General features: G+C 36.8%; 1 protein-coding gene across 5 annotated transcripts in view; it reads right to left on the reverse strand.

Annotated features, from left to right (window-relative positions):
• SGK3 (serum/glucocorticoid regulated kinase family member 3) overlaps positions 1–15143 on the reverse strand; it is a 119261-nt gene that overhangs the window by 77035 nt on the left and 27083 nt on the right. The window contains exon 2 of one of the 5 annotated variants that reach the window (XM_077751786.1): positions 2825–2992. The exons of the other annotated variants lie outside the window; for them this stretch is intronic. The gene's annotated coding sequence lies outside the window, so the exon portion shown is untranslated. The remainder of the gene's footprint in view (positions 1–2824; positions 2993–15143) is intronic. 5 annotated transcript variants of the gene reach the window in all.

The following is a 15143-nucleotide window of genomic DNA, read 5'->3' on the forward strand; positions in this document are numbered from 1 at the left end:
TTCTGGCCACTGATTTATATCCACTGCCTCCCCCCTCAGAATACTTCTCAGTCCTAGCTACCTGTCCAGATTGTGATAGCTCAGCTCCGGGACCTCTCTATGCAATAAAATCCTATAACACTTAGAATCTATACCACTCAAATGTGGCACTTAACAGGCCTATCGTGTTTATTTTTTCTGTCATTTATAATATTTATCTCCAAAGCTAAACTGTAAGCTACTCACTGGATAACCCTAGGTCCCAGCCAATCAAAGAAGAAAACGGTATTTTCAGTATCTCATAAAACCTAGAAGAAATTATATAGGCTATTCAAGTTACCTATACCAGCAAGATTCTGTTTTTAATTTTTGTTTTTTACTTAAAATACTTTTTTACTGATGGAATGGGAAAAGATAGTTTCAAAGGACATATCAGATAAAGGGCCAGTATCCAAAATCTATAAGGAACTCACCAAACTCCACACCCGAAAAACAAACAACCCAGTGAAGAAATGGGCAGAAGATATGAACAGACACTTCTCCAAAGAGGACATCCAGATGGCCAACAGACACATGAAACGATGCTCAGCATCCCTCCTCATCAGGGAAATACAAATCAAAACCACACTGAGATACCACCTCACGCCAGTCAGAGTGGCTAAAATGAGCAAATCAGAGAACTCTAGATGCTGGCGAGGATGTGGAGAAACGGGCACCCTCCTACACTGTTGGTGGGAATGTAAACTGGTACAGCCCCCCTGGAAAACAGTGTGGAGGTTCCTCAGGAAACTAACAATAGAACTCCCCTATGACCCAGCAATAGCACTGCTAGGAATTTACCCAAGGGATACAGGAGTGCTGATGCACAGGGGCACATGGACCCCAAAGTTCATAGCAGCACTTCCAACAATAGCCATAACATGGAAAGAGCCTAAGTGTCCATCAACTGGCGAATGGATCAAGAAGATGTGGTTGATCTATACGATGGAATACTAGATGGCAATGAGAAAGAAGGAAATCTGGCCTGTGTAGCAACATGGATGGAACTCGAGGGTGTTATGCTGAGCGAAATAAGTCAGGCAGAGAAGGACAGATACCATATGTTTGCACGTACAGGAGGATTAGGAGGAACTTAACAGAGGACTGTGGGGGAGAAGAAGGAGGGAAATAGTTGGGGAGAGGGAGGGAGGCAAACCATGAGAGACTCTTGAATGCTGAGAACTGAGGACTGATGGGGGTGGGGGGAGGAGAAGAGGGGTGATGGGCATGGAGGAGGGCATTTGTGGGGATGAGCACTGGGTATTATATTGACACTTGTCAAGTTGTTACTTGACAATAAACTATTAAAAAAATAAAAACAAAAAGTCATAAAAAAAAACTTTTTTTTTTTAGGTTTTAAGTAATCTCTACACCCAATCTGGGGCTCAAAGTCACAGTCCTGAAATCAAGAGTCCCATGCTCCACTGAGCCAGCCAGGTGTCCCAAGATTCTCTGTTTTTATCTGAAACTACATGACACTGAAATAGCACCAATTACTTCATGTTAACCAAAGCTTTGATGGGCAGTTATATGTGACTGATTAAAAAAAGGGAAAACAGGGGCACCTGGGTGGCTCAGTTGGTTAAGAATCCAACTTCAGCTCAAGTCCTGATCTCACAGTTCATGAGTTCCAGCCCCTCATCAGGCTCTGTTCTGACACTGCAGAGCCTGTGTAGGCTTCTCTTCCTCTCTCTCAAAATAAATAAACTTAAAAAAGGGGGGGTGCCTGTCTGTGTCAGTAGAGCATATGACTCTTGATCTTGGCTGGGGTCTTGAGTATAAGAGTCTCAAGCCTCACACTGGGCATAGAGATTACTTTTAAAAAGTGGGGGAATAAATTACTATTAAATAAGACTTGTTTTTAAGACTAAATCTATGAGATACACAGAGGTACATAAAAATGAAAAGTAACTGACCTATTCTTTTGTCACCCCATTGCCACAACAAGTGTTATACTTGTAAGTGCTTAAAGCATATTCATTAGTCTGATTATTTTCAGCTTCCTTAAGCCCTCTCTTTCCTTTGCTTTAATTAAAATACTGATCTTTTCTTTCCATGCAAATAAGATTGCAGGAGTTTCCCCTTCAATTTCAAATAAAATCTTAAGAATAAGATAAACAAGAATCACATTGCACTTCTTGGAGCTGGACTAGAAAGGTTTTTAGTGTTCTGTAAGTAAACTCTAAAATCACAGTAAGTTGCCTATTTTAGGGGACCCTACATACTACTAATATCTTTAGAGCGTAAATTGTCCTTAATTGCAACCTTACCCAGACGACAAAAGTAGAAGCAGAACCAAGTTTGCAGAATGACTACCAACTAAGAGTGTAAACTGATTTGCAATCTATCAATGGCCCCTGTGTTTTGAAAATGTCACTGGCATGTTTAAAGGAGGCCTCAGGGCTCTGAAGTCTGGCCCAAACCATCTATAAATCACTACTCACAACAAACCTTTATAATATTTTGGGTGTTTAAAAAGTATTAAGTAGGCAGATTAAAAAACAGTCACACTTCATTTTACAGACTGCTGGTACCAGAGGCTATTGGTTATAGACTCTTGGAATGTTTCTCTTCCTCTTCTCAAAATGTGAAGTGACTATTAAGATTAGAGCCCTGGGGAACTTCTGAATCCAGCCAAGATATGGTAACAAGGACCATATTTACTCTCCCACCTGAACCAACAATAACAACAAAAAGAGCTAGGCAAAATATATAAAATGACCATTTTCAAGATACTGGATAACAGGCAATGAAGGAGAATGATGCCTCAGAGGGGAAATGAACAAGATTTACCCCAGCTTATTACCTTCAGAGAACTTACAGACCACGGCAATAAAAGAGGAACTGCAGAAGCTGTAAGCCCAAGGAACACAAGGCAGCTAGAGTTCACAGCCCGATACAGGAGGTAAGATAACAACTCAGAGATCTGCAGAGGGTCTTCCTTGATAATTCAACAGCGCTGATCAGTGCATACCTGTACCCAAGGTCAAGAAAAGAACAAATCATCTCAGCATCAGAAGGAAAAGTACTGGGCATTCACAGAGGGGCAGGAATAGTGGCTATTCACACTAGGCCAACTAGAAACCTCCCAATTCAATGAGGTAGAGTACTTGGAAGGCTCTTGCCTTAGTACTAGAGAATAATTAACCCTAGATTAAATGCTGCTAAATTAGCCTTATATTAAGCTGCCAAAAAATAAAATAAAAAATAAAATCCAAAAGGATCAAACTATTTTAAAGTAATTTAACTGCATCTCAAATAAAACTTCAGATGTTTATAGAAAATACAAAAATGTTCAGCATTCAACAAATTGAAATTCACATATTCCATTTAATCAGATATTACAAGGCATGCCAAGAAACAAAATTATGACCCATAACTAAGAGAAAAATCAATCACTAAAACTAACCAACAACTGACATAGATGTTAGAATTAGTAGACAAGAACATTAAAAGTTAGAGTTATATTATATGGTAATATATTGAAAAAATTAAGTAGAGACAAGGAAGTTATAAAAATTTTCAAAATCTGACTTCTAGAGATGAAAATAACAATCTCTAAAGTGAAAAATACACTGGATGGGATTAATATAAGAATAGTTCTTGCAGAACAAACGATTAGTGAACTTGAAGACACAAAATATGAAATTTCAAAAATGAATTGTAGAGAGAAAAAAGGATTTAAAAAGATAAGGGAATGCCTGGGTGGCTCATCGGTTGAGTGTCTGACTCTTGACTTCAGCTCAGGTCATGATCCCAAGGTCATGGAATTGAGCCCTGTGTCAGGCTCCATGTTGAGCACTGAGCGTGCTTGGTATTCTCTCCCTCTTTCCCTCTACCCCAGTCCCCCACTTGTGTGTGCTTGTGTACTCTCTCTCTCAAAATAAAAAAATGTTTCTCTCTCTCAAAATAAAAAAATGTTTTTAAATAAAAAAGAAAAGAGAATCAATAAGCTATGTGAAACCTTTAAGCAGCCTAATATACTTGTAGTTGGAGACGATAAAGAACGGGTTACGGTAGGGGATCAAAATATGACTGGTATTTTCAAAATTTGATGAAAAGTATAAACACACAGATCTGACAAACTCAATGAACCTAAATAACAGAAACATGAAGAAAACTACACCAAGGTCTTTCATAATATAATTACTAAAAGCCAGTGATAAAGCAAAATCTTAACAGTAGTCGGGGAAAAAAAAGACATGCTATATATGGAGGAACAAGAGATGACAAATATCTTCTCAGAAACAATGCAAGAAAAAGAAAGTGGACCAACATCTTTGAAGTACAGACAAAAAGCTGTAAACCTAGAATTCTATACCCAGCAAAAAATATCATTCAAAACTCAAGAGAATATAAAGATTTTTTTTCAGATGCACAGAAGCCAAAAGACCATAACCAGAAGACCGCCCTATAAGAAATGTTAAAGGAAGTCCCTCTGATAGAAAATGACTCATATTTCTGGAAATATAGATGCACACTAGGAATGAAGAACACTAGAAATAATAACAACAGAGGTGTGTTTTTTTTGTTTTTTTTTTTTTACAATTTGAACCTTTTAAAAAGATAACAAATGTTTAAACAACAATAGTAATAATTTATTGTGGGTTTTCTGGCCTATTAGTAAGAAAAATGTATAACAATAGCATAAAGGTTGTGAGGAAAGACATGGAAATATATTACTGAAAAGTGTATTCTATAATTAAGTGCAAGCATCCTATAAGTGATATGGCATAATTCACTTGAAGATAGACTGTAATACATTAAAGATGTATACTTAAACCCTAAAATAGCCATTAAAATAAAGGGAGAAAAGGAGTTATAACTAAAAATATATAACTTATAACTATAAGCCAACAAAGGAGAAAAAAAATGGAAGCATAATCCTCAATCCAAGATAAGGTAGAATAATAGGAAAAATATAGAGAACTGATAAGACAAATAGAAAACAAACAAGATGACAGACATAAACTTAACTTATATCAACAATAACATTAAATGCAATGGTCAAAACAACACAATTAAAATTTGTCTTACTGGATGAATAAAATAAGACCCAACTATATTTCACCTACAAAAAACCTATACTTCAAATAATGAGACACAAATAAGGTTAAAAGTAAAAGGATGAAAAAGAAACACCATGCTAACACTACTCAAAAGAAAGCTGGAGCAGCTCTAATAATATCACATAAAGTAGACTTCAGAGCAAATAATATTACCAGGGAACGAGAAGGCCATTTCATAATTATGAAGGGGCTGATTCATCTTGAGGACATAAAAGTCCTAAATATTTATGCACCTAATAAAAGAGCTTCAAAATAAATGACAAAAAAAAAAAAAAAAGAAAGAAACAACTTCAAGGAAAAATAGGCATATCCTTTTTTTAGAGGTTTTAAAACATCTTCATGATAATAGCACAAGTAGAGAGAAAATCAGCAAGGATACTGGCTTAGTCAATTTGGATTGCCATAACAAAATACCACAGACTGTGTAGCTTATAAACAACTGAAATTTAATTCTCATGGGCCCTGGAGACTGGAAGTCTGTGATCAGGGTACCAGCATGGTTGAATGAGAGCCTTCTTCATGGTCTATGGCCAGCACCTTCTGTGTCCTTGTCTGATAGAGGGGATCTTTTTTGTAAGAGTACTACTCCTTTTCTGTTTTTTTTTTTACGTTTATTTACTTAATTTTGAGAGAGGTGGGGCTAGAAAGAGAGAGAGAGAAGGTAAAAGGCAGAGTGAGAGAAAATCCCAAGCAGGCTCCACACTGTCAGCATGGAGCTTGACTCAGGGCTCAAACTCACAAACCTTAAGATCATGACCTGGGCCCTAAAACAGGAGTTGGACGCTTAACCAACTGAGCTATTCAGGCCCCCCTAGAGTACTAATCCTATTCATGGGGGCTCCCAAAGGCCCCACCTACTAATACCATCATCACCTTTGGAGGTTAAGATTTCAACATATGAATTTACGGGTAGACACAAACATATAGACAATAGAAGATAAAAAAGACCTAAATAACACTATTAACCATCTTAACCTAACTGACATCTATAGATCACTACAAGACACAAGAATATAATTCTTTTCAAGGGCACACAAGACATTTACCAAGATGGACCATACACTGGGCCATAAAATAAGTTTCAACAAATTTATAAGTATTTAAGGCATATAAAGTATGTTCTCTAACTACAATGAAATTAAATTAGAAATCATTAACAGAAAAACACCTGGAAAATCTCCAAATATTTGAAATCAAAATATACAATTCTAAATAACCCATGGGTAAAAAAAGAAACTAAAAGGAAAACTAGAAAATATTTTGCACTGAATGAAAATTAAAACACAATATATCAAATTTGTAGATAGCACTAAAGAAGACCGTAGAAAGTAATATCCATAATAAAAAGTTCTCAAATCAATGACCTCAGATTCTATTTTATTAGATTAAAAGATCAAAATAAACCAAAATAAAGTAAAGAAAGAGAAAACGGATCAGAGTACATCCAATGACAGAGAAAAGAGAAAAATCAATGAAACCAAAAGTTGATAAAAAAAAAATTAGGGGCACCTGGGTGGCTCAGTTGGTCAAGCATCCGACTTCACCTCAGGTCATGATCTCACATTTCGTGGGTTCAAGCCCCACACCAGACTCTGTGCTAACAGCTGCTTCGGATTCTGTGCCTCCCTCTCTCTCTGCTCCTCTCCCCACTCACACTCTGTCTCTCTTTCAAAAATAAATAAATATTTTTAAAAAAGAAGAAGAAAATATCTTTTAAAAAAATCAGTCAAATTGCTAAACCAGACTAATCAGCGCGCGCGCGCGCGCACACACACACACACACACACACACACACACACACGACTGAGAAAGGGGGTCAGGTGCCAGAGGATGCAGGCAGCCTCTAGGAACTGGAAAAGACAAGGAAAGGAATCCTCTCTTAAAGCCTCCAGAAAGTACACAGCCCTGCTGACTCCTTGAACTTAGCCCTCTGAGATCTCTGCTGGAGTTCTAAACACATAAGTATAAGATAATAAAGTTGGTTGTTTTAAGCCACTAAGTTTGTGGTAATTTGTTATGGCAGCAATAGAAAACTAACACATGTGGAAGTCCCAAAAAGCTAGAAAAATCAAAAAATGATTTAAACACAACAAAGGCTTAAACTATGTGATATTCAGGATTTATAAAGCTATCATAATCTAGACAGTATGGTACTGTCATAAAGGTAGACAAATAGATCGTTAGAACAAAATACAGTAAGTAGAGATTTGTGATCTTAGAAAGAGAAATTGCCTGAAGTACCACTACCACTCAAAACAAGATAGAAGACTTAAATTTAGCTCTTGAACTTAAAGTCCTGAACTCTTTTCACTATAACTGGTTTTTCATCCAAGCTTCTGTCTTTGATTTTCATCCTCTGTACAGCTGACTACAATATACTTAACCTGAAGCCTAACCTATTTCCTAAGCTCTAGCTCCAAATTTTCAAGTACCTGCTAAATATCATCCATCTGAAAATAAATGAATGCATGGTTTTCTCTCCATGCTTGTTGTAGTAATAGCACACGATTTATTCAGTTACCCATGTTCAAACTTTGGATTTCTCTTTGACTCCTCCCTAGATCTCCCTCCCTTTCCTTTCCTTTCTCAGAGCCTCTGATAATTTTGTTTTCTTAGGTTAACATCCTTCCTTTTGTCTACCTCCCATTTCTCAGAGGCTAACTCCTCACCACTCAGGTCTTGTTTAAATAGCTGTTCTTCATCAAGACCTTTCCTATCTAAAATAGCCATTCCTCTGTGATCTCTGTAATAGTAGCTTGTTCATTTTCTTAATACCACTGATCACAGTTTGCTCTTTAGTTCACTGTTTACTGTTCCCCTGTTCCTGCCCCATTAGAGTTCAAGGTTCATGAAAGCAAAATAACATAACCAACTTGCTCACTAGAGCATCCTCAGAGCCTGGAGCATATAACAATGGGGTGCAAATCATTAAACAAAGAGAACCATTACTTCAGTCTCTTCAAGTAGGCTTCCACAGTCTCTGGTATTTGTCCCTTCTCCTCTGCAACAATGTAGGTCTGAGCCCTCCTGTCGTGCTAACTTTTTCAGTGGTCTCCCAGACTCCTCTCTTGTCATTCTCCTATCCATATTGTAGAATGTTGTCTAAGATAATCCAATTCTAGTCACATAATTTTCTCCGTTCAAAATCCTGTAATGATTTTAATGCATTCTTTATCAAAATTCTAACAGGCTTGTTTTGCAGAAATGGAAAAACTGATCCTCAAGTTCATATTGAATTGCAAAAGGGCCCTATATAACCAAACAACATTGGAAAAGAATAAGGCCTTTCTGATTTCAAAACTTACCACAAAGTTTTAGTCATCAAAATAGTATGGTAACAAGCACAAGAATAAACCTATAAACCAGTGGGATAGAACCGAGTCCATAAATAAGCCTGTAAATCTATGGCCAACTAATTTTCAACAAGGATGCTAAGATCATTCAATGCGGAAAGGGCAGTCTCTTCATACAGTGGTTGGCCAACTGGATATCCACATGCAAAAAAAAAAAAAGAAGTTGGATTCCTACCTCATACTCTAAATAAAAACTAACTCATGATGAATCAATGACCTAAGTATAAGAGCCAAAAGTATAAAAATCTTAAATGAAACACAGAGATAAATATTCATGACCTTGGATTTGGCAGTGGATTCTCGGGTATGACCCTAAAAGCATGAGCAACAACGACAAAATAGATAAATTAGACTTCATAAAAAACTAACATTTAAAATTAAAAAGTTTTGTGAATTAGGGGTGCCTGCGTGGCTCAGTTGGTTGTGCGTCCAACTCTTGGTTTTGGCTCAGGTCATGATCTCATGGTTCATGCATTCGAGCCCTACATTGAGCTCTGTGCTGACAGTGCAGATTCTCTCTCCTTCTCACTCTGCCCCTCCTTTACTCTTTCTCTCTCTCAAAACAAATAAACTTAAAAAAAAAAAACTTTGTGAATCAAAGATCATTATCAAGAAAGTGAAAAGACAACCTATAGTGTGGGAAAAAATATTTGCAAATCATGTATCTGATGAGTCTAGTACCTAGAATATATAAAGAACTCCTACAACTCAACAACAAAAAGATAAATAATGAGGGCGCCTGAGTGGCTCAATTGGTTAAGCATCCAACTTGGGCTCAGGCCATGATCTCATGGTTTGTGGGTTCGAGCCCCGCATCAGGCTCTGTGCTGACAGCTCAGAGCCTGGAGCCTGCTTCAGATTCTGTGTCTCCCTCTCTCTCTGACTCTTCCACACTCACACTCTGTTTTTCTCTCTCAAAAATAAATAGACATTAAAAAAATGAATAACAGTTAAAAAATGGGCAAAGGACCTGAATAGACATGTCTCCAAAGAAGATATATAAGTGGCCAACAAGCTTATGAAAAGATACTCAACATCATTAGTCATCGGGAAAATGCAAATCAAAACCACAAAGAGATTCCATGTTACACACACATGGATGGTAATAATTTTTAAAAACTGGAGGGGCACCTGGGTGGCTTAGTCGGTTAAGCGTCCGACTTTCGCTTGGGTCATGATCTCGCGGTTCGTGGGTTCGAGCCCCGCATCGGGCTCTGTGCTGACTGCCAGCTCAGAGCCTGGAGCCTGTTTCAGAGTCTGTGACTCCCTCTCTCTCTGACCCTCCCCCTGCTCATGCTGTCTCTCTCTCTCCTAGAAATAAATTAAAAAAAAAAAACATTTAAAAAAAAACAACTGGAAACCAAGTGTAGGCGAGGAGGTCGAGAGAAACTGGAGCCCTGTGTATTGTTGGTAGGAATGTAAAATGGTGCAGTTACTATGGAAAACAGTTTGTCAGTTCCTCAAAAAGGCTAAACACAGAATTACCATATGAAGCAATTCCACACCTAGATATATACCCAGAAGAACTGAATACATGTACCCAAATAAATATTTATATCTGCATGTTAATAGCTGCACTATTTACAATAGCCAAAAGACGGAACCAACCAAATATCCATCAATGGATGAGTGGATGGACAGACTGTGATGTATATATTCAACAGATTATTATGCAGCCATAAAAAGGAGTGAAGTACTGATACATGCTACAATATGGAAAAACCTCAAAAACATTATGCTAAGTGAAAGAGGTCAGTCACAAGAAGTCACATCCTGAATAAATCCACTACTTGGAATAGGTAGATCCACAAAAACAGAATGTAGATTGGTAGTTGCCAGGGGCTTGGAGGGATGAGGGAATGGGAAATTACTACTTAATGGATATGGGGTTTAATTTGGGGTCAAGAAAATGTTTACAACTAGACAGAAATAGTGGTGGCACAACACTGTAAATATACTAAATGTCACTGAATTGGTCAATTTAAATGGTTAATTTTATGTTATATGAATCTCACTCTAATTTTGTGAACAATATCCCACTGATGGCTGTGGGGTGACTGTGTGAGGACACAGTGCGAGTGCAGAAGGGTCAGAGATCAGATCCCACTGATATTTTCAGCCTAGCCTCCTCGATCCTACATATCTGACTATCATATAACCCACTTCCCCTTTATGCCTCTCATTCTCCAAGCAAAACAAGCCCTTTCTTTTATTTACATGTAACACAGAACCTCATTTCTCTACACATGTAAGTCCTGCTCTTCTTTCATAGCATTATTCAAATACAAGCTCTTTCAAGAGTTTTTTCTCAATCTTTCAGTGGGGAATACTCTCTTTCCTGTAAGCCCCTACTGTATCTGCGCCTCTTTCTTTCTACCTCAGAGTTATTTGTTTGTTTGTCCTCTATTAGTCAGTAATTGTCACCAAGATCCATATATGATTCACCTTATTATTCCCAGGGTCCTTAGGACATTCTTACACAGATCAACCACATAATATTTATTGAAGGGAAAATACTAATATAAATTTCTGCATATGAATACTCTTGGCTTCCACTATAAAACTGGAGATGTGTTTTTATGAGAATATATTTGACTCTAGCACGTCTAAAACCCTTTGAAAATCACATAAATAGGTAATATTACAGTTTCCTGATGAAATAGTTATAAACATTTCTGAACACTAACAGGAAAAAATAGAATTATTTGCATCCTTGACAATAATTGCTAATGTTCATTTTTATGTTTTTGAGGGAAAGAGAGAGAAGCAGGTAGGGACAGAGAAAGAGGGAGAGAGAGAATCCTAAGCAGGCTCCGCACTGTCAGTGCAGAGCCTGGATACGGGGCTCGAACTCACTAACCATGAGATCATGACGTGAGGCAAAATCAAGAGTCAGTTGCTCACCCAGGCACCCCGATAATGTTCTTAATGGTATGAGTCAAAATAATAATACCTAACAGTCATACTTCTATATATACTGATCCTCACAGTAAGCGTATGAGCTATGCACAACTATCATCCCCACTTTACAGGTGAACAAACACCTACAAAGCCAAATCGTTTTGCTCAATGTCACTTGCTATTAACTGCAGAACTGGGATTAGAATCGGACTACTTTAGTTCTACAGTATATGCTCTTAGCCACAATGCTACATCACCTCTCTATAATGACAACTTACCCATCCATGTATAATAAAACACCTTTGAAAGGTCAATGACTTTTCCAGAAACTCATTGCTAATATTCCAGAGCAGGTTAATGTGAAACTCACTGTTTTCTCAGATTTTGTCTCTGGAATTTTGAGACAGCTAATAACTTTTAGAAATAAACTTGATTCCATTGTACTGAAGTACACTGACTAAGAAACAAAGACGAAGCAGAAACACAACATAGTGCACTGCTAAAGATATAATGAGAGGACGCCTGGGTGGCTCAGTTGGTTGAGCATCTGACTTCAGCTCAGCTCTGATATCACAGACTGGGTTTGAGCCTCATGTCGGGCTCTGTGCTGACAGCCTGCTCAGAGCCTAGAGCCTGCTTCTGATTCTGTGACTCCTCTCTTTGTCCGTCCCCTGCTTGCACTTTATCTCTCTCTGTCTCTCAAAAATAAATAAATGTAAAAAAATAAGTAATAAAGTTATAATGACAAATGAACTATATAATAAAGGGACACAGCAGAAATTTAAGCACACCAATGGGACTGTACATTTACTGAAATATAAAGGAGCCTGAAAATTTCATAAAGACTGATAAGTATAATTTCTGATAATACAACTTTTAAATGTTATTTTCTGAATCCCAAATTCCATATACTTCTTACGAATAACAATTCTTATATACCTTTTGTTTAAATCCATGTTAGTTTACATAAATATTAATGTTATAGTGGAAAGACCTAACTCTATAAGAGAATTAATGACCTATGATATAATTACATTGAAGCCCTATATAGTAGTGGGCCAGAGAAAATAAAATTCAATAAACAACAATTAGGGGTTATTCATCTAAGAAAGGAAATAAAATCTTTGAATTTGACATCCAATTGAATGCTTTTCTCAACTCTCAGAAGTCAGATCTTTTCTATTAATCTTGTATGCAGAAAATCATCTATTAATGATGTGCTGAGTAATTTTACTTGACACTGGAATTTGAAATAGGCCTTTGGGTTTAAATTTGTCTCAAATGATTTATATGATCTGGTTAGTAATTTTTAATCCATGATTAATTACACATATTTCTTTTAAAAGACTTCCTAATTCAGATTCCATTAATGGAGACACAGATTACAAGAACATTTTTATGCATTCTTTTGTGTGCTAAGGGAGAAAATTATTTTCCACTGTATTTTCATGATTCAATAGACTATGTCATAAATAGGTGATTTTTTTGTTTTTTTCTAGTTTGGGTCCCAGAGCTTAGCACTAACAGCTTCATTTATATGAATTTGCTTTCTAAAGATTTTAATGTGGGTTTACCATTAACCTCATTAAAACACTCACAAGCTCTCTTCCTTTGTAATTTTTCTCTAGTCATATCAAATTTGCACTACAATCCTTATATCCTTTAATAAGTGAATAATAGAAACATAAAAAGATGATGCAATAACGAAAATAATTTACATGTAAAGGAGAAAAGGGAAGAAGAGAATGACGACTATTCTTGATTCTAAATCCCTGATCTGATAATCATGATTTATAAGTTACTAATTGATTTAGCTAGTGTCTCCATTAACTGATGACTGACATTTTATTTGGCAAAGAGTATAATAAAATTCAATTTAGAGGCACCGGGGTGGCTCAGTTGGGTGTCTAACTCTTGATTTCAGCTCACATCATGACCCCAGGGTCATGGGATTGAGTCCCTGTGTCAGGCTCTGTGCCGAGAGTGGAACCTTTTTAAGATTCTCTTTCTCTCCCTCTGCCCCTCTCCCCCACTCACATGCTCGCTTGCTCTCTCTCTCTCTCTCAAATAAAAAAAAATTTTCAATTTAGTTCAGCAAGTATTAATTACCTAATATGTACACTGCTCTCTACTGGGCTCTATGTATAGAGTGTATATCAAGTATATAAAATGAAAACTTCAATCCCACCAAGTATCATTGACAGAACAAGAAATAAAGGTTATTAAGTATGAATTATATTTTCTACAGTGAGGGGGAGGGTAGATGCTAAGAGAGTTCATGTGTCATGTATTCTAATTGTTCAAAGATAATGTGCAAAGTTAACAAAAATCAATAAAGAAAAATATAAAGTTTATAATTTACATACATGGAGGCAAATATAATAGTAACTAAAAGCAGGAAAGATTAAAAATGATTCTTTGTCAAAGTTAAACACATAGACCTAACTAAACTGATTAGGGAATTATTTTAAGTCACTCCAAAACAAAGAACAGCCAACTCCCAAACAATGCTGGGGGTTAGGGACACCAACAGCCCCCGCTCTGCAGTTGAAAATCCATGTGTAACTTTAGATTCCTCAAAAACTTAACTACTAATAGGCTACTGTTGACTGGAAGCCTTACCTATTGGTAATTGCCTAACTGGTAATAGCCAGTTAACACTTATTTTGTATGTTATGTGTACTATATACTATACTCTTTTAATAAAGTAAGCTAGAGAAAAGAAAATGTTAATTTTAAAAGCATAAGTACTGTATTTATTGAAAAAAATCTGCATATAAGTGTACCTGTGCAATTTGAACCCATGTTGTTCAAGGGTCAGTTGTGAACTCCTGGTGGGATAAATCCCAAAGACAAAACAGAACTGTTAAGAAAATCTTAAACTTGGGGCACCTGGGTGGCTCAGTTGGTCAAGAATCCAACTTCGGCTCAGATCACGATCTGTGAAGGCCTCACGGCCAATTCACAGTTAACCTAGATGGAAAAATTAAGCATAAAAAAGAATAATGGCTAATGTGAACTATAACAAATTGAATGTTAAAAACAGGAGTTTACAGGGGCACCTAGGTGGTTCAGTCGGTTAAGCGTCTGACTTAGGCTCAGGTCATGATCTCAGTGTTTGTGGGTTCAGGCCCCACGTCGGGCTCTGTGCTGACGGCTAGCTCAGAGCCTGGAGCCTGGTTTGGATTCTGTGTCTCCCTCTGTCTCTCTCTCTGACCCTCCCCTGCTCACACTGTCTCTCTCTCTCTCAGAAATAAATAAAAACATTAAAAAAAATTTTTAATAAAAAAACAGGAGTCTATAAAGACACTAAAAAATACAAAACAAACCTCATGGATTGCCTATGAGTGATACTAAAGAACTAAATCTTTTATTTTTAAACTGGTAAATAAATGGTAAGAACTGAAACTTTATACTGCCTTTCCAATACAAATTACACCCCAAGGTAACCAAATAGTACATAAGGGGAAGTTGCTTTTTACAGAATAATTCTAGCTAATGAATAAAGGAGAACAGAATTAGAATATAACCATTTTGCAACCTCTAACAAATTAATGCATCTACGCAATGATCATCAATGACTATTCTCCTTACAAAAGTATAGCCAACCAGACATTTTATGAATCCTGATAGAAAAACATACCACCACTTACAGAGTATTCTTGCCAAAAAGTCTGAACCCAAAATCTCATCAAGTTTCTACTCCTAACTTCCAATTTATAAGAGATACAAGGTCTAGAGATACATGATAATTGACATTTTAGGGATGCAATCAGCAAAATTTAGTGGGAAATCCTATAGG

Source organism: Crocuta crocuta, unplaced genomic scaffold, assembly GCF_008692635.1.
Source record: "Crocuta crocuta isolate KB4526 unplaced genomic scaffold, BGI_CrCroc_1.0 scaffold20, whole genome shotgun sequence".
Classification (NCBI taxonomy): Eukaryota; Metazoa; Chordata; class Mammalia; order Carnivora; family Hyaenidae; genus Crocuta; species Crocuta crocuta.